Source organism: Podarcis vaucheri (genome assembly GCF_965113315.1).
Source record: "Podarcis vaucheri genome assembly, contig: SUPER_11_unloc_1, whole genome shotgun sequence".
Classification (NCBI taxonomy): domain Eukaryota; kingdom Metazoa; phylum Chordata; class Lepidosauria; order Squamata; family Lacertidae; genus Podarcis; species Podarcis vaucheri.
In genome coordinates, this window is record NW_028118808.1 from 1,049,388 (window position 1) to 1,076,459 (window position 27,072).

The 27,072-nt window shown below is 48.0% G+C and overlaps 1 long non-coding RNA gene across 2 annotated transcripts in view; it reads right to left on the minus strand.

Moving 5' to 3' along the window:
- Nucleotides 1–3,345: 3,345 nt before the first annotated feature.
- LOC309514786 overlaps nucleotides 3,346–27,072 on the minus strand; it is a 45,591-nt gene continuing 21,864 nt past the window's right edge. Inside the window, exons 2-4 of one of the 2 annotated variants that reach the window (XR_014212202.1) lie at nucleotides 12,758–12,922; nucleotides 5,128–5,225; nucleotides 3,346–3,708 (exon numbers count right to left, since the gene is read on the minus strand). This is a non-coding gene — a long non-coding RNA (uncharacterized lncRNA). The remainder of the gene's footprint in view (nucleotides 3,709–5,127; nucleotides 5,226–12,757; nucleotides 12,923–27,072) is intronic. The other variant, XR_014212201.1, reaches the window with a different exon arrangement.

Consider the following 27,072-nt stretch of genomic DNA (forward strand, 5'->3'; position numbering starts at 1 on the left):
AGCTTTCAGGGTTGAATTCTTCAGGCTCTTTTTGAGATACTTAGGTCCTTTTCAACTCTGGAAAAGTTTTTGAGTAGGCCCAGAAAGCCCCTTCCCACCATCACCTTGTGGTGAGCATTCTTAGGCGTTGACTGAGGCATGGTGCTTCAATACAGGTTGACAGTATAATTTATATCAGCCCAGGGAAGCCTTCCATCACTGCAGAGAGGCCCAACAAGGTCCCCCACCCCTGCAGAAAGGCTTGGTGGGGCTCTCAGCCACCACGGGCCCCTCAAGTCCCATTCCTGTTGGGGGGGGGGTTAAGCTGTCCTCAGCTCCATAGAGTTGGTGCCTATGACTCCAATGAATGGCCTCTACCTTCTGTGATGTTGTCAGGCCACTACATGAGTCCTGTTTGTCCAGGCCTATCAATGGGGTGGAGATCAGTTCACAAAGGACTTGAAGCATCTACATCATGGGTAGGCAAACTAAGGCCCAGGGGCCGGATCCGGCCCAATCACCTTCTAAATCCGGCCTGCAGACAGTCCAGGAATCAGCATGTTTTTACATGAGTAGAATGTGTCCTTTGATTTAAAATGCATCCCTGGGTTATTTGTGGGGCATAGGAATTTGTTCATTTTTCCCCTTCCAAAATATAGTCCAGCCCTCGACAAGGTCTGAGGGACAGTGGACCGGCCCCCTGCTGAAAAAAATTGCTGACCCCTGATCTACATTACCCAGGTGGCAAAATAATTTGACACACCAAGATTATTTTCTACTGGAACTGAAAGTGTTTCCCCACTCCTAGCTGGTGCTATTGTGGGAGATGCCAATTCAATTTAGAAAACTAAAATCTAGAAGCTATTGTATAAGAATGACAATTAGGAAGAGTAGCTATGCCTTAACTACCACTTTTTAGGGGCAGAAATTTATCAGTAGACCCCATGAGTATCTTACTCATACACTGAAACAAAGCAGAGCAGGCTATGGCAGCTGCAAAGCTGACTTTGTCTATTGTCAATATTATGCAAATAAGCTAAAGTAACACATAATTATCCACAATGGGGTGGATTTTTAAACATGTTTCCTTAACACTGCATTATAGTTTTCAGATTACTTTTGTGATTCTAGAGGAGGTTCTCTGAAAGGTCACCGATTTCCATGATGCAGTTTTAGAATTCACTCATGCATATTATGTGACATGATTTTTGACCTCCCATATAGGGACAAAGCTAAATATAAAACTCTACTGCAAACAAGCTCAATTCTTTGTATGCAGGCATGGTCTAACAGTATAATCCTTTGCCGGTTTACTCTGAAGTTAAGTCTTGCAATAATCAATGACACTTGCTCCCAAGTAATTAAGCACGGGATAGCAGATTTAAGAATTTTTTAATTCTATGTTTAAGCGATATCATATAAATACATAAAGCTCTGTAGACAAGCATTTCAGATGTTTATGTATACAGTGGTACCTCAGGTTACATAGGTTTCAGGTTACATACGCTTCAGATTACAGACTCCGCTAACCCAGAAATAGTGCTTCAGGTTAAGAACTTTGCTTCAGGATGAGAACAGAAATTGTGCTCCAGAGGCGTGGCGGCAGCAGGAGGCCCCATTAGCTAAAGTGGTGCTTCAGGTTAAGAACCGTTTCAGCTTAAGAACGGACCTCCGGAACAAATTAAGTACTTAACCCGAGGTACCACTGTATACATATATCACATTTATTCCAAACTGCCACTCCCTCTCTGCAGACTTATTAAAGTCTGGGGTTACATTTTCACCTCAGCCATATATCATGGATGGCATTGAAGCAAGTCAGGTGCATTGATTTCAATAGGTCTGCTCTTGAGTAAAACTTAGTTGAGTACCCCCACATCTCTTTTATCTCAGTCAGATGCAACCATTCATGAATCCCTCTCCTGCAGCTAAGTAGTGTGGTGTTCAAGTTTTGTTCAAGTTATTATTAAAGCGAAAGGCTGACTTACGTGTGGATTGGGTGTGACATTAGCTGACTGGAAAGAGAGGGACGGTCTCTCTCTCCTTGAAGACAAAAGCTACTTCCTTGCAATATCCAAAAACGTCTGCCTGAGGCAACCACTCCACTCTAAGCCTATCGGTAGGACCCGTTCTACTGGCAAGGCACTTTCCACTTGGTGTCCCTTCCATTTCTGCCTGCCTCCTATCTTGCAGGACCTGCATCCAGAACAAGGAAGCTGCCCACACTCTTCCATTTCCAGCTCTCATCTCCCTGCTTCCTTAGTTAGAACCAGCATTTGTCAGTAGCTCAGTAGTGCTCTCAAGTGTCCTCCACTGCCCATGCCTGCCACTTAGCCTGGTACGGCTCAGATCATCATATGCTTCCTATCATGTGACACTGGAGAGCTCCTGTGCTGTTGGACCACTTCATTCACCTTTTCTGGTCTAGCCGCTCGGTAAGAACTGCAACATTATCTGCTCCCTGTTTGCTGTCCAAATAAACAAGGGCTTCACATATTCTATGATTCCCCAATCAAAAACCTGGTAAGAAACTGAGGAACAAGGGGTGCAAGGCAGATGACATCATGAATACATGACAGAAGCAAGAAGGAAGGAAATATTGGTTCTCTGCTCTTAATAATAATAATAATTTATAGCCTGCCCATCTGGCTGGGTTTCCCCAGCCACTCTGTGCGGCTTCTAACAAAAGATTAAAAATACATTAAAACATCAGACACTAAAAACTTCCCTAAGCAGGGCTGCCTTCAGAGGTCTTTTAAAAGTCAAATAGTTGTATATTTCTTTGACATTGAGAGGGAGGGTGTTCCACAGGGCGGGTGCCACTACCGAGAATGCCCTTTGCCTGGTTCCCTGTAACCTCACTTCTATCAATGAAGGAACCACCAGAAGACTCTCAGCACTGGACCTAAGTGTCCGGGCTGAACAATGGGGGGGGGGAGACGCTCCTTCAGGTCTACTGGGCTGAGGCCATTTAGGGCGTTAAAGGTCAGCACCAACACTTTGAATTGTGTTCAGAAACATACTAGGAGCCAATGAAGGTCTTTCAGGACCGGTGTTATATGATCTTGGCGGTCTCTCCCAATCACCAGTCTAGCTGCTGCATTCTGGATTAGTTGTAGTTTCTGGGTCACCTTCAAAGGTAGCCCCACATAGAGCACATTGCAGTAGTCCAAGCGGGAGATAATTAGAGCATGCACCACTCTGGTGGGGTATTAGCCACAATGATACACTGAGGTTTAATTCCTAGAACCACCAGCGTCCAGCGAGGTAGCAGATGGATGGGAAGGACTGGGAAGAGGCCGTTGATGCTCAGAAGTGAGCAGGGGGAAGAGAGCCCCCCCCATTCCCACCCTTTTTGGTAGCAGACTTGTCAGCAACAGGAATTGTAAAGTCAAAGCTGTGCAGGTTTGCAGCTACTGACTGGCCACACCAGGAACACATAAGATACAACAGCAGCCCTGCACCTTTCATGGTGTTGACTATACTGGCCTTCTGACACCCTTCTTCCCACCAGCAAGGGTGTGGAGACTTCCCTATCCACTGGCTGCACTTGGCAACAGCAACATCTTCCCATTGTATTGGCAAACCAGCCGCTGCTGCCAAAACATCCCCATTTTTTCATTTTCAGACATGTTCTGACCAGGTAGGATTGGGCAAACCTGTCAATTTTGGTTGCTCATGTCACCTGTCTTCAATTCTCCACATTTCCACATCAGCTTCTGAATTCTCCTTTTAATAATAATAATAAAAAAATAAAAAATAGTCATCCTGAAAATTCATCAGCATTTCTAATATGTACACATTTTTGTATGCAATTTTGCCTTACACATTTTTGCAAAGTATATTTTATCTCATTGTATTTTCCTTAATCTAAATCATTCCCCCCCCCCTGTTATTTTATGTGCATTTTCACGCACACTTTACTTTAGTTTATGGATTTTTGTGCATATTGCTGAGCTGGAGAACTGAACTGCAAAATTTAGAGAAGTACAAATTTCAAAAGGTGGTGGTGTTTCAGTCCACATATAATCTTAACAAGTGTAAAATGGGTAAATCCATGTTTAAATGCAATCTGATTTGAATTCTCCCCATTCCTAAAACCTAGGCACCCCTGTGTTTGTCAAGGTGTTGCTGGTAAAATCCTTTTTATCAGTTGTTGCACCTAAAGTGTTTGCTGTTCTCAGCAACCATCTTGTGCCTTGTACTAGTGAATCCTCCCCTTCTTATCTGTACAGTTTAACACAGAGAGATAATGCTACCGTTACAGCATTCTCATTCTTTCTTTTTCACTTCCTGTTTTTGTAATAATAGTCTCTGTTTATAAAAACACACGTTCATTGTGGCAACAGGAATATTGCTGGAAGCATTAGTCATAGTTTCTATTGTGGAGAGTTGACAGTGAGGTGCAGGGGGACATCAATTCAGATGTTCACTCTGTTTTTCTTCCAAGGTCCTTGAATGAATATTCTATGTGCTTCAGCGTTCTGCTTGCTAAACAGAATAAAACTGCTTTTCCCTGCAGAACAATATAATAGTCTACCACACTGGTCAGCAAACTTTTTCAGCAGGGGGCCGGTCCACTGTCCTTCAGACCTTGTGGGGGGCCGGACTATATTTTGGGGAAAAAATAAAAATGAACTGGCCCCCTGCTGAAAAAGTTTGCTGACCCCTGCCATAGAGGATGTCCTCTTCAGGTTCCTGGGAGGGTCTCCTCATTGTTGGGTCTCTCCCTCATAACTGGGACCCAGCTGAGAGGTACTGGAATGCCATTACAGCAAGTTCCAGCAGAGGGGGAAAGCCTTGACTAGTGCTATTCTGTGCCAGTGTATCTACTTGTAAGAGAGGACATGCAAGAGGCTGGAGTTGAATCCCTTTATTGCCAGTAACTCTACTTGGGAGAAGAACGGCTGCAGTTTTCTGTGAGAAAGAACAAGGAGCAGCCCTTCTCATTTTCATGAGTAGCAGTGGATCAAGGATGGAGCTAATATAGCACTAAGAATAACATGGGGGAGGAGGAAATGCTTGCCTGGGAAGCCCCAAACTCTGCTTCCCCATTTCTGCTGAAATATGAACGCAGCTGCTGGGGATAATTGATTTTTAATTGCTGGCAATCCACATCTCATCAACACAATGTGAAATAATTCTCACCCCTTGCATCTTCAGATTCTGCAGACATCTGGGTATCTGTGCTCCATTAGCAACCCTTTTGGGCTTCATCCAGCCTTTCAATCTGAAGGAACCCTTGACTGCTGGGATACAAAGTTTTACCAATGACAACAATAGCAAAGGAAAATATATGAGTCGTGTATGTACAGTAGATTTTGTAGTGCATGTTTGTTATGAGGAAATTTTTCAGTTGCATTTGGAATTGGGCTCAGCAAATGAATTGTTCCCCTTCCCCTCAAAAAAGCTTTCTCCACCTAATGATCCCATAATTTAGAAACCTGTTATGTACCTGATAACATCAGCAAGACTGAAGCAGAATCAAAACCTCCCCAAGAATTGCCAAACTCCTTCATGACTCTCTGAAGCTTATTCTTCCCCCAACAAGCCTAAATATTACCCTACTGCTCCCTTTCATTCTCCAGAATCCAGACCCTCCAAGCGTCCCTATCTTCCAAGGAAAGTCTCAGATTTACAGAAGCTGTCACAGTTTCTGATTTGGTCCCAGAATGTTCCGTTTTCCCTTAGAACAATCCTATTATCATTGGAAAATGTTGGGTGGTGTGGAGTTATGTGACCCCTGAGCCAAGGAGATAAGTAACAATGCAACCATTAGAAGACATCTGAAGGCAGCCCTGTATAGGGAAGTTTTTTCATGTTTAATGTTCTATTATGTTTTTATATATGTTGGAAGCTGTCCAGAGTGGCTGGGGCAACCCAGTCAGATGGGTGGGGTATTAATAATAATAATAATAATAATAATAATAATAATAATAATAATTGTCAGAGTTGCTCCCCGATCCTAGCTCACAGAGGATCACGCTAGCCAGCGATCATTAAGTAAAAGTCTTTATTGAGTTACAGTTCCCATTCTCAAGCTGCTGCGTGCAACTCTACGTCTTATGGTTAGATCGGCGAAGCTCCGTCTGAGTCTCCGCCCCTTGTGCACCAACTTAATATCCTAGCCCTGCTCCACCTTTTCCGCCTGACTGTTCTCCTCTGGGTCCCTCTGCCCCCCGGGGTCTCCTCCCTCCGGGACTCCTCCGACGCCGACCCCCCGGACCCTTCTGTCTCCTTGCGCCGGGCTTTAGGACCTGGCTCCCTCTCCGGGCTGCCTACTGCGTCACTTTCCTGTGCATTTGAACTTGGCGCGCGCGCCCAACCTTCCACTTTCCATCTGACCGTTTCTTCGCTCCCTGATGGAGGTGTGGCCACTCCTGACTCGTGCCCTCCCTCCTGTTGTGAGCTGCCAGCGCTTGATCCCTGGCCCCCTTCCTCTTCCCTGCTCTCTGGCGGTGACGCTGGTCCCGATCTCCAACTGCTCCCCTCTGAGTCCCCTCTGGCTCTATCTTCCTGGGGTGTCCCCCTAGGCTCCCCCCTTGCCCTGGCCACTGGTGCTCCTTTCTGTGAATCTTCTGATTCACTGGAAAGACTCGGAGATCTCGGGTCGTCGTCATCACTCATCTTTTCTTCTGCCTCCTCCTCCTCGCTCTCTGTTTCCTCCCTTGCCCTCGCCTCTGCTCCTGAACCCCTGACATCCATCCCCCCCTCGAAGCCCCCTCTTCCCCCCTCCCCTCCTTCCGGTGCGGGAGCTGGGTGCTGCTGTGTCAGGGGGACGAATGTCGGGTACAGTTCGCTTCCCGTGGCGGGTCTCCATCTGAAGTCTTCCGGTTCTTCCTCCCTGCTCTCGTCGACGACGGTCACCTCCGCTTCCATCTCTGTGCCGCCGTGCTCGAAACCCCGGTCGTCCCCGAAAACGTCCATGTCCGTCTCTCCCTCGCTTCCTCCTGGGGGCGTCGCTCGTCCTGGACCCTCCAGCCACTTTCTGCGCCACTGCTCCTCTGGTCTATCGTCCCACCAATACGAGGGTTCTGAGGCAGATCCCGAGGGTGACCCCTCCGGGGAACGTGCGTCGCGTGTCGGTTCCTCGTCCGAGTCGAACCCCCGGAACGTGCTGGCTGAAAGCGTGGGCGTGAAAAGCCAGTCGTCGAAAAAATCAGCTGGCATGGGCCTGTGTGGGAAGAGGGCATGAAACTCTTCTTTGAGCAGAGGTTCGTCTAGAGCGTAGCCTGGCACCCAGCTGTTGGCACTGGCCGGGGTGCCCTCCTTGGCGAGAAAGTATTCTACCCCCTCTTCCCCCATCTAGAGTCCAAAATCTCTGTGACTTCGTTGATGCGCTCCTCCTGTGCCACTCCCCCTTGCTCGGTTCTCTCTCGGAGTGGACTTGGTGCCGTGCCTGGTTCCTGAAATCTGTGAGGTGCCTTGTAGGGAGTGAGCACCGATCTGTGGAACACCGGATGCATCCTGGAACCCTCCGGAAGCGCCAGCCTGAAAGCCACCGGGTTGACCTGCTCTTCGACTTGGTAGGGCCCCAGTTGCTTATGCCCTAGTTTCTTCTTCGCCAACGACCTGGCCGGCACTGCGTGGGCTGCTAACCAGACCCAGTCTCCCACATGGATCTCTTCGCCAACCCTTCTGTGTTTGTCCGCTTGTACCTTGTATGCGTGTTTGGCCAGCTCCAGGTGCCGCCACAGCTGATCGTGGACCTCCTGCAACTCTGACGCGAACGCATCTGCTGTCTGCGGCTCCCCCTCCCCCATTCTTTCCAGTCCCGGGAAGGTTCTGGGGTGCCTCCCGTTGTTGGCGAAGAACGGCGTGACCCCCGTGGACACGTGCTTCATGTTGTTGTAGGCGAACTCGGCGAGAGGCAGGTAATCCACCCACGTCACAGGCTGTTGATTCGCATAACATCTCAGGTACTGCTGCATGATGGCATTGACCCGCTCCGCTTGCCCGTTGGTCTGCGGGTGTCTAGCCGACGCCAGGTTGATCTTGACGTTCAGGAAGCCCATCAGCTTCTGCCAGAAATTCGAGATGAACTGTCGCCCTCGGTCGGACAGAATAGACCGCGGCAGACCGTGAACCTTGAACACGTGGTCTATGAACAGTTTGGCGGTTTGTTCCGCCGTGGCCACCTTAGCACACGGAATGAAATGTGCCATCTTGGAGAACAAGTCCACCACCACCAGCACGGCCGTCTTGCCCCTTGAGCTGGGCAGATCCGTGACAAAGTCAAGGGCCACTTTCTCCCATGGTTCGAACGGAGTTTGCAGCGGTTCCAACAGTCCGACCGGCGGTCTGTGCACTGGTTTGGCCCTCTGGCAGGTGTCACACCTCGCCACGTAGTCCGCGACTTCCCCTCTCATTCCGGGCCACCAGAAGTCTCTGGCGACTAATTCCATCGTCTTCTCCTTGCCAAAGTGCCCGGCAGTGGGCGCGTCGTGCAGCTGCTGCAGTACCTTGGCGCGAAGTTCGTCTCCCGGCACGTAGATGGCCCCTTTACGGATGAGCAATCCATCTCGCAGCTGGAACTCGTCGGTCGCTGCCGTGCCCCTGTGTACCTCTGCCATCTTTGCTTGCGCGAAGGAGTCATCCTGCAACGCTCGTCGCACCGCCTCCAGGTCAACTGTTGCCGCCGCGCATGCCCACACTGTTGGTGCGAAGATGTGCATGGCGGCCGCTGGCGTTGCCTCCTCCAGATACTGCGGCTTACGGGAGAGAGCATCCGCCATGATGTTGGTGTCCCCCGGGACATACTCTATTCGGAAGTCGAAGTTCGCAAAGAACTCAGCCCAACGTATCTGCCTCTGGTTCAGGAACTGTGCCGTGCGCCAGTGCTCCAGATTCTTGTGGTCCGTGCAGACCTGCACCGTGTGCTTGGCGCCGATCAGGAAGTGCCTGCACGCTTTGAATGCTGCATGAATGGCCAGCAACTCCCTGTCCCAGATGGTGTAGTTCTGTTCGGACTTGCTGAGCTTCCTGGACTAAAACGCTCCCGGCCTCCAAACCCCCTGCGGGTCTTTCTGCAGCAGGACTGCTCCCACGGCTCTGTCCGAGGCGTCTGTCTCCACCCTCATCGGCCTGCTGGGGTTGACATGAAGCAGCTGCTCTTCCGACGCGAAGAGCCGCTTGAGTGCCTGAAAGGACTGCTCCGCCTGCTCTGTCCAGATGAACTTCTTTTTCTTGGAGCTGAGCGTGTCTGTGATGGCCGCCGTCTGCATAGCAAAGCCTTTGATAAACTTGCGATAGAAGTTCGCGAAGCCGACAAACCGTTGGACCTCCTTCCGGTTGCGTGGGCTTTTCCAATCCAACACTGCTCGAACCTTGGCGCTGTCCATGGCGAGCCCCTTGTCAGACAACTTGTAGCCCAGGAAATCCACCTCCGTCACGTCGAACTGGCACTTCTCCAGCTTGGCGTAAAGCCTATGCTGCTGTAGCCTGCTCAGCACTTCCTTGACGTGTCTGCCATGCTCCTGCTGCGATTCCGAAAAGATCAGGATGTCATCCAAGAAACAGACGCACGTCTTGTAGAGGAGCCCCGCCAACACGTGATGCATGAACGCTTGAAACACGTGGGAGCCATTCTGCAATCCAAAAGGCATAACTCTATATTCGTAGGTACCCAGGGGCATGAACATGGCTGTCTTCCACTCATCTCCTTCCCGCATGTGAATGAGGTTGTACGCCCCTCGCAGGTCCAACTTGGTGAACACGCTGCCCTTCCGTACCTTTGCAAGGAGGTCGTCGATTCGGGGCATGGGGAAGTCCGATGGCTTGGTCACACTGTTTAAGATGCGATAGTCCACTACAAGCCTTTTTTGGGGCGTGTCCCGCTTCTTAACAAAGAATACAGGACTGCCCCCCGCTGCCTTGGACTCTCAGATGAAACCGCGCTCCAAATTATGATCTATGAACTCTTTGAGTTCCTGCAGTTCGTCCTCAGACATGGAATACAGCTTCCCTTTGGGCAGCGCCGCCCCCGGCAGCAGGTCAATTTTGCAGTCATATGGTCTGTGGGGGGGTAGCCTGTCTGCCTCCTTCTCGCAGAAAACCTCCAAAAATTCTGCGTACTTGTGGGGAACCGCTTGCAGCATGCCTAGCTGCAGCTGTGACTCCTCTTCCTCTCCTTCCTGCCGGGGCACGATGCAGTGTTCAGCACAAAAGGAAGAGCCGAAGGTCAGCTGCCTCTGGTACCAAGCCAGCGTCGGGCTGTGCTTGTCCAGCCAACTCATGCCCAATACAATTGGCGTGTCCGATAGTTGAGTGACGTTGAAGCTGATGATTTCCCTGTGATTCCCAAGTCGCATCACCATTGGTGGCGTCTGCTTCACCACTTGCCCCCCTAGCAGCTCCTTGCCATCCACCGTGACAACCTGCAGGGGCAGCGTGGCAGGCAGCAACTGTATGGCGTGCCGGTCGACAAAGTCCTGCCCTATAAAGTCCGCATTGCTGCCTGAGTCGATGGTAATTGGCACGTCCATGGTGATTCCATTGGGCAGCTGGAGCGATGCGGTGAGCCTCACTACTGGCTTGGGCGGGAGGGGGTCCATGGGCTGTAAAATCTCTGGGGACTGCTTCACTGACACGTCTGGCTGGGCCCCAGTGCCTCTTCCTCCAGCCAGACTGCGTCGTTTCCCTGCTGTGGTTCTCCTTGCTGCGTTGCTGCAGTTACCATTGCTGAGGCTGCAGTGTGCTTGTGGAGCCTCCGGGGACACTCTTTCGCCATATGCTGTGGATCATCGCAGATATAACACTTCCTGTTCCCTCTAGGAGGCTTCGCTTTCACTGTTGCCGGTGCTAGGGCTCTGGCTGCTGACTGAGCCCTTGCACTTCCAACCTCCATAGGTTCCGCCCCTCCTCCTGGCAGAGGCGTGGATTGCGCACGCGCTGCTTCTCTGGGAAGGAAGGAGGAGCCCCTGGCTGGTTCGCGCCCTCCACGCCCTTCGTCCCTGCTCCACGGACGTTCTTCCAGCCGCACCCCCACCGCCAGCGCCCTCTGAACGATCTCCTGCGTGGTCCGGGGTCTCTCCCCCCTCGCAATCTCATCTTTAACCGAGTTGTGCAAGCCCTCCCAAAAAAGGTCTCTGACAGGAGCCGAATCTCTGTCCCATTCCAGGGCACTGACCAAAGCGAAAAAGCGGGCATGGTACTGCCTTACGCTGGCCCTCCCTTGCTTCAGTCCATGTATCTGCTGCCGAGCAAGATCCACGTCAATGCTTGATAAAAAGCACCCATCCATCGCTTTAATAAAGGCATCCGCATTTTGGACCGCCGGATCCTTATCCCTCCACAAATTGCGCAGCCATGCTTTAGCATCTCCATGCAAATGGGACATGATGAACCCCACTTTCTCTTGCTCATCTCTAAAGTCTTTGTTCAGCAGTTGCAGTGCACACATTACATCTGCTCTAAAGTTGGGGTACTGTTGCAGATTCCCATCGAAGTGAGAGACCAGACCGCCTGTTCGTCTCCCCAACCCAATCCCCTCCGGTTTGGGTGTCAGTTGCCCTTGCTTAGTAAGCACTTCCAACCTGACCTGGAGATCCCTGTAGGCGGCAGCTGCGTCCTCCTCTCTCTTCCTGGATGCAAGTGCCTCGGCATTCAGTCGTGTCACTGCTTCTCTGAGTTCCGCTATCTGCTGTTCAGCCGTCATGTTGTTTGCCGTTCGTGAGCTCGCTAGTAGGCACCCGCTTTCTCTCCTCTCCTTGAGGTCGTAGATGCCCACAATTTATGAGACGGAGCTTACTGTCAGAGTTGCTCCCCGATCCTAGCTCACAGAGGATCACGCTAGCCAGCGATCATTAAGTAAAAGTCTTTATTGAGTTACAGTTCCCATTCTCAAGCTGCTGCGTGCAACTCTACGTCTTATGGTTAGATCGGCGAAGCTCCGTCTGAGTCTCCGCCCCTTGTGCACCAACTTAATATCCTAGCCCTGCTCCACCTTTTCCGCCTGACTGTTCTCCTCTGGGTCCCTCTGCCCCCCGGGGTCTCCTCCCTCCGGGACTCCTCCGACGCCGACCCCCCGGACCCTTCTGTCTCCTTGCGCCGGGCTTTAGGACCTGGCTCCCTCTCCGGGCTGCCTACTGCGTCACTTTCCTGTGCATTTGAACTTGGCACGTGCGCCCAACCTTCCACTTTCCGTCTGACCATTTCTTCGCTCCCTGATGGAGGTGTGGCCACTCCTGACTCGTGCCCTCCCTCCTGTTGTGAGCTGCCAGCGCTTGATCCCTGGCCCCCTTCCTCTTCCCTGCTCTCTGGCGGTGACGCTGGTCCCGATCTCCAACTGCTCCCCTCTGAGTCCCCTCTGGCTCTATCTTCCTGGGGTGTCCCCCTAGGCTCCCCCCTTGCCCTGGCCACTGGTGCTCCTTTCTGTGAATCTTCTGATTCACTGGAAAGACTCGGAGATCTCGGGTCGTCGTCATCACTCATCTTTTCTTCTGCCTCCTCCTCCTCGCTCTCTGTTTCCTCCCTTGCCCTTGCCTCTGCTCCTGAACCCCTGACAATAATAATAATTTAGGATGTCCCTATTTTCATCAGAGAAATGTTGGAGGGTATGGAAATCTAACCTAGTAGTGGTGGGAGAAGAAGTAGCAACAACTGGGAGGTACTCCTCTTCCTTTTGCCTGGGACACTGAAAATGCAAAATCTGTAGAGTGGCCAGTTATGCAATACCAGAAAGAAGACATGGATTTGCATATAATCTGCATGTATTAATTAATGCATATATACAGTTGGAAATAATTACTATATTTTAAATAGAAACAAGATATCTCACCTTAGCAGGGAAGGCTGCAATTGGGTGCTCTGTATGCCTCCTTGGTCTGCTGTCCGGGTGCCAACTTTCGGACAACTTCAAGGTCCATTCCCTTCTTCTGGTTCTTTATCTTTGAATTGAGCTTGGTTTGCACAGCCCTTTGAACAGAGGATTCCTTCAGATCATCTGCAAAGTAGGACACATGGACAACCTAGGAATTCCAGATGGCAGAAATCCCAGAGTCCTGTTTGAGTTAGCCAACCAGTTTTAGCTTTATTATTTTGAGGGGTTTTCATATAATACAGGAGAAGGATCCAGACTTCTAAGTTGTCGGGAAGACTAAGACTGCAGTCCTTTCACATTTCCATTGAAGTAGTAATTAGAAATGATAAGGTAAATAAGTAAAAGGTAAAGGACTCCTGGATGGTTAAGCCAAGGAAGCCAGTGTTTGTCCGCAGACAGCTTTCTGGTTCATGTGACCAGCAGGACTAAACTGCTTCTGGCACAACGGGACACCGTGACAGAAACCAGAGCGCATGGAAACATTGTTTACCTTCCCACAACAGTGGTACCTATCTATCCACTTGCACTGGCGTGCTTTTGAACTGCTAGGTTGGCAGGAGCTGGGACAGAGCAACAGGAGCTCACCCCGTTATGGGGATTAAAACCGCCAATCTTCTGACTGGAAGCCCAAGAGGCTCAGTGGTTTAGACCACAGCACCACCCGTTTCCCAAATAAACAAGCACACAATCACTGATAGGTCCACCTGCCACTGTGAGGCTCAAAGCAATGAAGATGATACCTCCCCAGCTGTTGCCATTGGCTGTGGGTTTCTTGTGATGTCACAAAAGCACTTGGCAACTGAGTGGATATAAAGGCAGGCCAGGGGAAAAGCCCTTTTCTGTTTCCAGCAGGACAAACCTGGCAATAGATGTGACATTCAGCACTGCCCAGGTTTCTTCCACTTGGAGGAGGCAAAGTGGTGAATGGAAGGAGGCAACCCTCTGGCAGTGGGATGCTATGGACTGATAATAAGGCAAGTTTGCTTGCTTGACGGCTGCTGGTATCCATGTCTCATGATGGACCTAAGAGAAGCTGGCAGATGTTGGTGGATGGAAACCAGTGGCATTTGGATTCAGAAGTTGGTGGGGGCTACAAGGCTAAAGCAGACTGATGTTTGTGGATGTTGGCTGTTGGCTGTTCACCTCTGGAAGACAGTCAACAGAAGCCAGTGGATATTTGTGGACTGAAGCCAGGGCACGAACGTGAATGGATGTCATGGTTTTGGATGTCGGCTGGTATATGTTTGTGTGAGTAAATAGGAGGTTTCAAATGTGGCTGAGGCAGAATGTGATGTGTGAAAGAATAGATGAAACCCATGGGAGGAGGGATATAGGTTTCAGAGAATCAGAGAAAGCCATTTCCGAACTGAAGAGGAGAGGGGGTTGCGGGCTACCCCCTCCCACACACGCGGGGGCTGGCCTTTTGCCCCCGCGAGAGCAAGGGAATCCCCGGGCTTGCCTGCAGCCCTGCCCGCCAATCGGCGGGCTAGGGAGGCGTGGCCTCACCCATTTAAGGCCAGGCACGACTGGGGTCCGCCCTCTTTGCCCCATTCCAGCTGACCTGTTTTGACCCTGGTTTTTGTCTGTCGGCTTTTTGTTTGTCGGCTTTTCTGCCCTCTGTTCCTTTTACTGGACCAGCTTTTGGGAGCGTCTCTGCATTGGTGTTTTGCTTCCAAACTACATTGGAGTTGCTGGGATGTCCAGAAAGTCTCTCCTGATCGTCCTGCGGCTGGCTAAGTACTTGGGTGTGGGGGGTGGTTTTTTGTAATTTAATCAAGCAGTCCCCCCTCTCTTTGCAGACGGGTATCTGCGGGGCTGTGGATCTTCCTAGACTAATTTTCCAGGCAGGGAGGTTTAAATCCGTCCCTGCTTTAAGCCGTGCACGCAGCTTCCCTGCTCACTACGCATCTGGCGGCGCTCCATGGATCTGGTTGCTTATTTGGCGCATGTGAGGTGGGCTCACACGCTGGCAGGGGAAAATGCCGCTTTAACATATGATGAGAATTTCCGCAGAAATGCTTCTCTCCTGCCTTCCACCCGATGGGACCTAAGGGATCCTAATTACTGGGGTGAGGACGTTGGCCCTTATATTGAAAAGAAAAGCCAGGAATCGGCCAAGTTGGGTAAGACAGATGCAAAACGGCGCCGCCAGTGTTGGGAATACAACAGAGGTGTATGTTTGCGTCCCTCCTGTAAGTATCTTCACGAATGTGAGCGGTGCCAGGGAAACCACCCTGCCTCGGCGTGCTTTAAGAATAAGCAGCAGCCCTTTCGGGGGGCAGGAGGTACTTCAACATCAATGCCAGAGGTGCCCCCGGATCCTCTCATCAGGGTCCCGGTAACCGTCAATAATAGGTATCTTAGTCTTGCCTTCTCCTCTATCCGTCTCCAGCCCCTCAAAACCCTGCTAGACCAATATCCCGATCGAAAAGCCGCACAATACCTTTGGGAGGGGTTCTCCATGGGGTTCAGGATCCCCGTGGCTTTCCCCCCCCCAACACCGGGGACCCACAAAATCAAAAATCAGTTAGGGAAAGGTCCGAGGTAGTTAGAAAAAAGATAGAGAAAGAAATCAGGGCAGGTAGGGTAGCAGGCCCCTTTTCCCAACCTCCCCTGGAAGGACTTCACCTATCCCCCCGGGGCATTGTACCTAAAAAGGCCCCAGGGGAATTTCGCATGATCCACAACCTCTCTTACCCAAGGGGAGGCTCAGTCAATGACGCGATCCCCCAGGAACTTTGTACTGTGAAATACGCCTCCTTTGACCAAGCAGTTAAAATGATTCGCAGATTTGGGCAAGGGGCACTTCTAGCCAAATGTGACATCGAGTCGGCGTTCCGCCTTCTTCCCGTCCATCCAGCTGACTTCTGTTGCTTGGGCTTTAGATTTGAGGGAGCGTATTTCATTGACAAAGCAATGCCTATGGGCTGCTCCGTGGCTTGCTCAGCCTTTGAGTCATTCAGTACGTTTCTCGATTGGGCCCTACGATTCAGGACAGGGTCGGTGGGCGTGTCGTATTACCTGGACGACTTTATTTTGGTGGCAGATAATAGGCAACGATGCTCCGCCCTTTTGGAGGCCTTCACGGCCCTGGCCTGGGAGCTGGGGGTGCCACTGGCCACCGAGAAAACGGAGGGTCCAGCCACTTCCATGGTCTATCTGGGCATAGAGTTAGACACCGTGGCCCAAACGTCTAGGTTACCCGAGGAAAAACTGTTCGCCCTTAAGGCACTAATACAGCAGCTATTGCCCCTAAAGAAAGTTACCCTAAGGCAAATTCAATCCCTGCTAGGTCACCTAAATTTTGCTTGTAGGGTAGTGGCGCCTGGTCAGCCCTTTTGTGGCCGTCTGGCCAGATTGTCAGCAGGTCTCAGGGCACCACAGCATAGGGTGCGCCTCTCCAAAGAAGTTAAGGCAGATCTGGGAGTCTGGCTACAATTCCTCGACAGGTACAACGGTATATCCTTATTCCATGGCACTCAATGCTGACTTCCAAGTCCAATCAGATGCGGCAGGTTCCTTGGGTTTTGGAGTTTATTTCAGGGGCCAGTGGTGTGCCCAAAAGTGGCCAGCAGATTGGCAAGGCAAGCCTATTACTCGGGACCTTACATTCTTGGAATTTTTCCCTATTGTAGTGGCAGTACATCTTTGGGCAGAGCAGTTCCGCAATCATAGGGTTTGTTTCAACACTGATAACCAGGCAGTAGTAGCGGTTCTTTCTAGACAGTCCACGTGTTCCACCAGGGTGGGAAACTTGTTACGGTCCTTCGTCCTCCTCTGTCTTGAGCAGAATATATATTTTTCAGCCAAATTCATACCTGGCATTAATAATGACATTGCGGGTGCTCTGTCTCGTTTTCAGATGGAGCGCTTCCGAAACCTAGGGAGGTAAGGGCCTCCGGCACGCCCCCGAGCGGTGACACCCGTGGGATCCTAGTTGGCGTACTTCAACAGGACCCCCACGGCTTGCGGATAACCCTTCCCAGTCTCCATGCCGGTTAGTCGATAGGAGCCAATGCCCAAGGTCAATACCTTCCTATTCCTGTAATCAATAAACTTGTGGCCTTTTTATGCCCATTAACCTTAAATAATGTTTCCTGTGTCTTCATTTCACATGGGGGAGGGGACTTGCCACCCAATCGAGTTTGGGAGGGACCATGAGGGTCATCTAGCCCAACCCCCTACAATGCAGGAATCTTTTGCCCAGTGTGGGGCTCAAACCCAAGACCCTGAAATTAAGAGTCTCATGTATTTTGTGTTTCCATGTTGTAATGCTGTGAGCTTTGGATGAAGGGCAGTATTCAAATTTTAATAGCAGTAATAGTAGTAATAGTAGTAAACTAGCACTGGAGCTGGGACAGAGCAATGGGAGCTTGCCCCGTTGCAGGGATTTGAACTGCCGATCTTCTGATCGGCAAGCCCAAGAGGTTCAGTGGGTGGGGGACTTCCCTGTGGTAGAGGCCCCAATCTATATCCAGGCAAGTGGTAAGCCTCTGTGGGTGTTCCACCCATCAGTGGTTTAATGTGAGAAGCATTTTGGTGGAGGCAGGCTGGACCTCTCATGCCACCTGGAGCAGGCACAGCGAGGGATGGAATAGGATGTTCAGGTTGCGAACGTGATCCATGCATCTGCGTCTGTGCATCTGTGCAGGTTGCGATTCGGCGCTTCTGCGCATGCGCAAAGTGCAATTTAGCGCTTCTGCGCATGCTCAACTGCCGAAACCCGGAAGTAACCCGTTCCGGTACTTCTGGGTTTCGGCAGTCCGCAACCCGAAAAGACACAACCTGAAGCAGCTGTAACCCGAGGTAGGACTGTACTACCTACACCTTCATCCCTGGCCAGGACATATTGTCAGGGCTTCAGATGCAAAAATGACTCCCTCATTCTGATCGCCTCAGACCCCAGGTTGCACTTCAAGGCCACAGTCCACCTCCTGGTTAATAAAGACATCATGACACATGAATTAAGTTTAAATGTTAATGGGCAAATTTTGGCCACAACTTTACTGAATGCAGAATGTGAGCGGTATTGGCTTAGGCACCGGAATCCAAAACGATAACTGACTCCTGCCCACCTTGTAGGGAGTCTGGTAAGGGTAACCAGCTGAAGAGGGGGCTCGGTCGATAGAAATCAACTCACACTCTACCCCGGCTTTCCGGGTGGGTCATGGCATGGCCCTCACCCCTCTGCGGACTTTGGACAAAATCCAAACCCCTGGAGTCCTTTAATGGATTATCCTTGATCGTGGAGGGGCAGGTGAGCAATCAATAGACAAAAACACTGCAACTTTGAAACGCAGAGTTTTGCTGCATAAGTTCAGGGAAAGGTGTGTGTGTGTGTGTGTGTGTGTGTGTGTGTGTGTGTGTTTAATGGCAGAAGCAAGCAGATTTGCAAAATTAATAACAAATTATCCATTTATGTAAAAGAAAATCCAATATATTTCCATATAACTACATATAAAAGATTAAAATATATAGCTTATAAATAGAGGTGGATTCACATGGGTTGTACAATGAAGTGGTCATCTGATGGCTCCACGCTGCGGCCAGATCAATTTTCAGTCTGGAGAGTGTTAACTTTTTCCATGCACCTCCCTGTGGGTTGAAAATGTAGCCTGCTTGCTGCACAGTGGAATGAAGAAACCACCACTTCGCTGTGCAGCCTGCTGTAAAATGCACATTATAAGCAAAGGCAACATTTCCATCATGAAAATTGGGTCATATTTCATTTACCAATAAGCTTGATGGAGAATGTATCCTCACGGCATAATTGTGTGTTGTTGTTTTATAAAGACCCATATGAACAATATGTTAATGAAATAAATAATGCTTATTCAAACTTTTAAAAGAAATTTCAGCTGACAAACGTTATTTTGCTTGCCCTAACAAAATTTTCAAATCTACTTTCCAAACTCCATTCCAGGTGTTTTTTTTTTCAACCTACCCAAGGCCTGTGGCTAAAGTCTTTTGGCATGTCTTAACTCTAGCTAGGGGTGTCAACAAGATCCCCTTGGGCGAGGGGACAAAAAATGCAAAAACTATTACTATTCTTGTCAACAAGAACTTTGCTTCTCTGAATTATTCATGCTGCATAATGATCTTCCAGGTTCCTGTCAGGAAAACGAATCACCATATTATTACGCTGCCAGAAAGTGTAATTAAAAATTGATCACCATCGCAGCGGAATTCTTTCCAAACCCGTGGCAAAGGAGTCCGAATCAAGTTCCTGTAATATTCCTGCCATTGTGTGTTTAACCTGTGTGAATACAAAATGACACAACATTGTTAAGTGGGCTTGTCCTTTGGATATTCATGTGGGTTGCATTTATCGTTTGGTTAGTTTCCTAACCCGGCGAATGATTTAAATGTTGTGCTGCACTTCATTTCAAAAGGTAGCAACTGTGCCTACCCAGTGCCCGAGGCAAGTGGGAAGCTATGAAATCTCCGCTGCTGCAATTACACAGCCCCTTCTGGGCTTAGGGAAATATTGTTCGGGCATTTGATTAACTGTCAAGCGCATTAATCAGTTTCTCACCAGTTGCGTTTCTCGGAAGCCACAGCAGTCAATTTGGTTTCTCTTTCTTCACAAGTTATTAGTGGGGAATGAAAAAGATGCTGGAGAAAACAGAAAGCCACAGGTGTTTGTCGCTCAGAGGGCCACAGAACAGCAGAGCGACACAGGCTGTCCTCCGCAGAAGACGCCTTAAGGCTTTGTGAGACCAGTGATTTGGCACTGCCACCTTGTTGGGCCATGCCCAACCTCACGCCCATGCAACCCTGTAATAATCTCTTAGGACCAACTGGGGACACCATGGGCAATAAGCCTGGTTTGCTCAATGTCGCTGCTACAATTGCTGTACCTGGGAAGCCAGATACATGATTGATTGATTGATTGATTGATTGATTTGATAGGATGCCACTTTAAAGTAAAAATTAAAATTAAAAAAAATCTCAAAGGGATGTACACACTTATGCAGTCAGCACATCAGCATCATCATTATATTACCCTTCATCAAAAGTTCTTAGGGCAGTTTACAGAATTATTATTATTATTATTATTATTATTATTATTATTATTATTATTATTATTAACAACAACAACAACAACAATTTATTTATACCCCAATCATCTGGCTGGGTTGCCCCAGCCACTCTGGGCAGCTTCCAACACACATAAAAATAACAATAAAACATCAAACATTAATAGTAACAATCTGATCCAATATAAAAAGTCACAATAACTTTACAATAAACAACTTATATTAAATAAAACAATATTCTAATATCCATTATAATCCAATAGTGAACAGTAAAATTAAATATCAGCAAATAATCAACAGTTTGCACTTATCAATTACAATAAAGAATTACTACTAATCTATAATCAACAAAAATAACAGTAAATCACAATGCATTGTTGTTGTTGTTTAGTCATGTCCGACTCTTCGTGACCCCGTGGACCAGAGCATGCCAGGCACTCCTGTCTTCCACTGCCTCCCACAGTTTGGTCAAACTCATGCTGGTAGCTTCAAGGACACTGTCCAAGCATCTCATCCTCTGTCATCCCCTTCTCCTTGTGCCCTCAATCTTTCCCAGCATCAGGGTCTTTTCCAGGGAGTCTTCTCTTCTCATGAGGTGGCCAAAGTATTGGAGCCTCAGCTTCACGATCTGTCCTTCCAGTGAGCGCTCAGGGCTGATTTCCTTCAGAATGGAGAGGTTTGATCTTCTTGCAGTCCATGGGACTCCCAAGAGTCTCCTCCAGCACCATAATTCAAAAGCATCAATTCTTCGGCGATCAGCCTCCTTTATGGTCCAGCTCTCACTTCCATACATCACTACTGGGAAAATCATAGCTTTAACTATACAGACCTTTGTTGGCAAGGTGATGTCTCTGCACAATGCATAGAGACATACAAAACAGTTTAAAACTTCCGGGTTGGCGCGATCTGGAAATGGCGGATTCCCTCCGAGCTCCGGAGGGAATCGGCTCAGCGGTGGATGGGTCTTTGCCGTGCCGGCGACACGGGGACCCTTAAAAACCGCAGGCGCGGAAGCCTGCGGACTGAAGACTCGGCGGGTGCCTTAAGCGCCCCCCCCTGATTCGCGAAGAGCCTTTTTAAAGGCTACGGAGGGGATACGGGGGACGGCGCGGCACTGAGAGTCGATCGCTACCGCCGCTGAGCGAAGCCGCGAGCCATAACTGGAGAGCGCTGACTTCCTTCCTTGAAATTTGGACTGAAAAAAAGAACCCGTGAGTAATCTGGAACTGAACTTTAAAAATTTTACCTTCTGAATTTGAGACGACCGGGGGGTGTGCTAAAAGGAAGTCCCCACCCCCCCCTTGCAGACGATCCAGAGCAACGATATAAGAGCTAAGCTGGAGTGCCTACCCTGTAAAGGGTGAGTTTCAAAAAGACAGTAACTTCCAAGATTTGGAAAGGCAAATTTGAGCAGGAGAGTGGAGTGTTGGAAGAGACTTTGTTTTGTTGTAAACAACCCTCCCTCCCGGGCCCGGGAGCGACCTGTTTTGGAGCCTGTATAGAGGAGCAGAATTTGACAGCTGTCAAAGCTGTCAAATGGACTGTTAACAGTGGAAAAATTGCTATTTAAGATCTCTCCGGATTAAAAGGAGTTACAATTGAATCAAAATTGTTGGAAACAAAGAAACAATAACAGGTCAGAGGATTGTTGGAGAAAAGAATATTAAGTAACCAGATTCCCTCTAGGGGGAATTCTGTGGAATTACAATGGCTGTGGGTGGAAAGATACTGAGAGAAATCAAAAGGATGTTTTCACTGGTGGGAACCTTACAGGAGCAGACTACAGCTATGAGTAAACAACTGAGGACCTTGAATTCTGAAATAAGTAGTTCTGCTGAATGTAATGAGGACTTGAGTGAGAAAGAACCCACAGCTGAATTCGAAATAATAAACAAAGAAGAGGAGAAGACAAAACAAGAAAGAGAACAAGTTAAGTGGGAAAATACTAACCAGAAGCCGACATCTGGAGAACACAAGCAAGGAGACTATTGGATTAAATCCATTTTAAGCCTACGAAAGATACAGAAGACGAAAGTGGAGGCCCCGGGAGTTTATGGAATTCAGGAACTTGAAATAAAGAAGTACAATTGGGGCCTCCACATAGACTTTGATTTTGATTATCATCAAGACTCAGGCCTTGTGGAAATTCTTCAGCAGTTGTTTCTAAATATGGGAAGAGACTATGGACTGATTGGATTGATTGTGAAGGAACTCTTTCGAGACTCGATGACCGACAAAAAGGACTACCAACAAAACCGGCGGAGAGGGACTGAAAGAGATTTGAGGGCCTCGGACGTGCGGAACCCAGGCTAAAAACTGTTATTTTGGACATGTCTTGGGAAAGGACGCAAACCGGGGATGGGAGGGAGGGAAGCATTTAAATTCAAACAACACTCAAGACCAGGGGGTTTAGTTAATAAGAAAATTATTCAAGAAAAAATGAGAAATCGCGGGAAGAGAATTGGGGTCCAACTTAGGGAAAATTTATTTTTGTTTTTTTTTATAAAAGGATTAATATTAAGATGGAAAAGGAAATGCCAACTTGCTGACATAAATTTGGGAATAGGGAGGCAAGGGTGGGGGTGGGGGGAAGTCAAGGACTAGGGTTAGAAAATAAGATGTTAGGAAATTGTACATGTTTGTCGTCTTTTATGTCTGTTTTGGTGTTCTGTGTTTTGTTTTTGTCTATATAAAATGTGAAAACCCAATAAAAATATTTAAAAAAAAACAAAACAGTTTAAAAGGATCAAATTGAGAAACGAGGACACACAACTTATAATTTATTTATTTATTAATATCCCCGAACTCCTCTCTTCCCAGCTGCTTCTGCTGTTCTGGGAAAGGCTCCCGGTGTTCGAGGGTGGGGCAAGGCAGGTGGAGAAGCCATTGCCTGTAGAAAGTCTCTTTCCCTTCAGAATAAAACACAAGATAAAACACAAGTAAACAATTAAACCAAGACAACAGACCAATAATCCTCCTTCCCACAGACACGTTTTAAAGGCTGTAGGATATTAATCAGCCAAAGGCCTGGCTGAAGAGGAACATTTTCGCCTGGCACCTAAAAATATATAACAAAGGTTCCTGAGCATTCCACAAATTGGGAGCCACTACAGAAAAGGCCCATTCTCGTGTTGCCACTGTTGGGATACTGCCAGGGAGACAAAGTCCATCATGACTCCACGTCGCCTCCGGACGATCCATCGATCTCCCGTAGATACAGTATCAGCAATTAGCGACACGAGCTCCAGAAATAGCTTGCCACATTCCAGAGCTGATGCACGCTCTATCAGCAGAAAATGCACAGCGAAAGATGCACGCAGGAGAGCATTATTTACAAGTTTATTCAGCGTTGGTCAGAACAAAGAAAACATGACTGCCTGCTTCAGTGTCTCAGACGCAGAGAGAGAAACGAAAGCATAGACACAACAGAAACATTCTGTGAACAGGAAATACGCAGGCTGTGACACAAACATCCTGCTCCCTTTTAAGGTGGAACGGAAATATCCTAACAGCCACATGGAGGCACACCAAGAAGGGCCTCAGATGATGGACACATATGGGGAGAGGCAGTCCTTGAAGTACTGTGGTCCTGAGCCATTAGGAAGCTGGCTTATGCGGAGTCAGAGACCATTAGTCCTTCTGTTATTGTTTACACTGACTCTGTGGGGTTTCAGGCAGTACCCTTGTCCATCCCTACCTAGAGATGATGGGGGCTTTATGTAGGGGGGGGGATGTTCTCCACCACTGAGCTACTTAGCGCTTGTCCGCCACAAACCAGGTCCGTCCTTTTTTTGTTACTGCTGATCAGGTTCTCCCTGCCCCCTTGTTCTTTGCTTCTCTTCAGTCACTATGGCAATGCTTTATGGGTCCTCTCTGTTAAGTATAATTGTTTAATTGACCCTGAAATGGAGACTGCCTGAGTGTACATTGCTAACACTGGGGATTTCCTATGGCAGCATACTGAGAGCTCTCTAAGCTTTAGCTGAGTTAATGATTAGCTGAGAAAGTTTTCTGCTCTAACACGCGAGTGTTTAACCTTAGATCAAATGAGTAAAGTATTCAGTTGCAAATTCACCATTTTGGAAGGGTCTTGGCTTTTCCCAGGCTCTGTGGGAAAAGGATGTGATAAGATGCCTCTCCAGGAGCTCAGGAGCCTTGGGCTGGAATTCCATGCTGGCTAATGGAGCCTGAGAGAGAGAGAGCTATGTTTGTCAACTCTGATTATAAGTTATTTTATTTCTAAGAAAATGAACCTATGCCTTGGATAAGCATATGTCTTATAGAATTATTTGGATGTATCTTTGATTGTTTTGTACCTGTTTTGTAGAAGTTCTGGTTAGTAAAGCTTTGAACAATACTTATGGGTCTGGACAATGTTTTATTCCAAAAGGAGTCAGTTTTTGAGCATCCAGTTCAAGCTGCACAATATTAATACAGTGGAACCTTGGTTCTTGAACAGCTTAGTTGATGAACAAATCAGCTCCCGGATGCCGAAAACCCGTAAGTAAGTCTTCCGGTTTTCAAATGTTTTTTGGAAGCTGAATGTCTGATGCAGCTTCCGCTTGAGTGCAGGAAGCTACTGCAGCCAATCGGAAGCTGTGTCTCGGTTTTCAAAAGTTTCGGAAGTTGAACTGACTTCCGGATTGGATTCTGTTCTAGAACCAAGGTACCACTGTATCTGCAACACTCTCCCTCAGCAGTGTCCACCAATGCCATGTGATAAACCTATTCTTCTTATGAAAACCACTGAAGTCTTTGTTTTTGTTTTTTAAGTGGGAGTCTTGTCCAGATGAGGGTAACAGAAAGCAGCTCCAGATCGTAGCTCCAGCATCCAGTTCCAGCATTTGTTTTCGGATGTGATAGAAAAAGCTTTGAGAATGAAACGTAAATTACATCTACGTATTTTAATTAACCCTTTTCGTCTACTGTGCAAAGAGACTTTCTTAAAGTCTCTGAGTATTTGAAATCGAAAGCAAGGTCAGGACTTGAGACAAGGGATGGCACCATCGGTTTCTGGCCTGGGCCCAGAACCACAATCTGAGGGCTCACTGTCTGTTCCCCCTGGCCCTTTTGCTCCTCCTCTTTCTCCTTTTCCTCAGTGCCACCATTGAGGGTGAGTGTGTTCAGTCATAGGGACAAGGTGAGGGGGCTTCAGCTGCCTCCATTGCGTCCTCCCTTGTATATGAGCCAGTTTAGCTCACTAGAGAGATGTGCTTGACTGTTTTTGGCATTGGTTACATTTCTCTGTTTTGTGAGATTTGCAGTCAGGAATAAGAGTAATACCTCTGATACTGGTGATATATAGAAACGATAATCAATTTTTTGTCAGTATGAACTCAAAACAGGGTCCCCCTGCAGTAGTGGTTGTACTGAACCACTATGCATTTAAAGATTTCATTTATTTGATCATTTACTTCATACTTTTTCAGGACTGTGGGCATGCAAAGACTTTGTTTGATATCACACTCTCCAACCTAGTTTTGCAGTTTTTACTGTTGAGTTTACTTGCCTTTTGGGGGTTTTAGTTTTTTTGTTTGCAAAGATTAAGTGTTCTACTTCATTTCAGCACCATAGTGTTTCATAATAGCACTTCTTCTACAATCACATCAAACCCCAAGTTTGAACATGTTGAGTAAAAAGTAAAGTAAAATCTCATGACCAATGGGTTATCTAGTGAAGTAAACTCTCATGACCGATGGGTTATCTAGAATACTGCAATGTTATTTTTGTTCACTGTGGAAATGTGTATTTATAATCTACCTCTCCCAGCCTGCAATTCCTCTTCACGTTGGCCATAACTTTTTTTTGTACTTTTCATATCTATAGATTCTGCAACAGGAAAGAACCTGTAGATTCTGTAACACTAACGTCTACCGTGCCGTTGGACTGCAAATGTTAATACATTTGGAGCCTGAGCTTTCGGAATGAACTTTGTAGGTAATAGCCTACTTCATCATATGCATGAAATAGAAAACCTCTTTGGAACAAGCACATTGTGCATTAGCCTCTGGGCTGACAAATACAGCTGCCTACAGTACCTCATTAAGCAACCTGATTGATGGGACTTGAGATGCCAAATTGCAATTGAAAAGGCAAGCAAAATAGGGTGTGAAAGAAGGCTTGGCATGTCTGGTGAGTGCTGCTCTGTATACAATACAATCATATAATCCATTTTCTCCTAGCCTGACTCAGGAGGCGAATCATAGGTGTGAATGGAGAATGTGCTCCCATTGAACACAAAACAAAAACAAAGCCATATAGATACAGGGAAAACTAGCAAAAGAAATTTCCTGTGTCCAAGAAACTGGTCGATTGAAGTTACACTTCCCCTGAAGGCACAGGTTCTGTTAAGTATAATTGATTTAATTGAGACAGAAATGGAAAATGTATGCGTATTAACGATGGTTTAAAATGGAAGGTGATGAAATGTGTATTGCCAGCCGCAACTACTAAAATATAGAAGAACCTGTGAGGCCCTGTCTCTGTTTCCTTGGGCATTTTGTCTCTGACTTTAAAAGTTGCTATATTTGAACAACAATTTTTTTTAAAAAAAGCTCAATAGATTTCATGGGCATATGTGACACATTCTTTAGGCTTGAATAAGCAATATACGTGGTTCTCTCTCAATAAAATGTAATTACCTTCCATTGGATTTACAGCTCACCAACTATCCTAAGTGTTAATAGAATTCCTGTTCTTGAATTCTCACTTTGTTAACTTCATCCATCCTCTACCATTACTGCTCTGAGTGTGCAGGGGGCGGGTAGACTGTATGCCTGTGGTGGCGTGGCACCCAACAAGGGTGGGGGGCAGCCATGATGGCACCCCACCGGGATCGTTCTGCTGGGGGCGGTGTGCTCCCCCTGCTCTCTTCTTCCGCCAGTGGGTGGGCCCCCATCGCTCTACTGGCCGGCAGTTAGAAATACAAAGGCCAGAACTGAAAGTTGAGTTATGTGAGCTAGAAGCTAGAAGCTGGCAGGCTGCAGGCTGCAGGCTGGGCAGCCAGGAGCCAGAATCATGCCTAATTTCAGTTGAAATCCAAGGCTGTGGCTATGGGAGTAAGCAAGACCCTCTTGGGGTGTTAATGCTGTGAACCCCTCTATCATAGGCTCAGGTTGTATATATGTGTAAATAAACCATACATCATAAAGACACTACAGTCTCTGCTCCTCCTCATTCCAAAGGAAACTGAACCCTTGGTAAGTGCCTAGAACCCCAGGAATTTCACGTTGC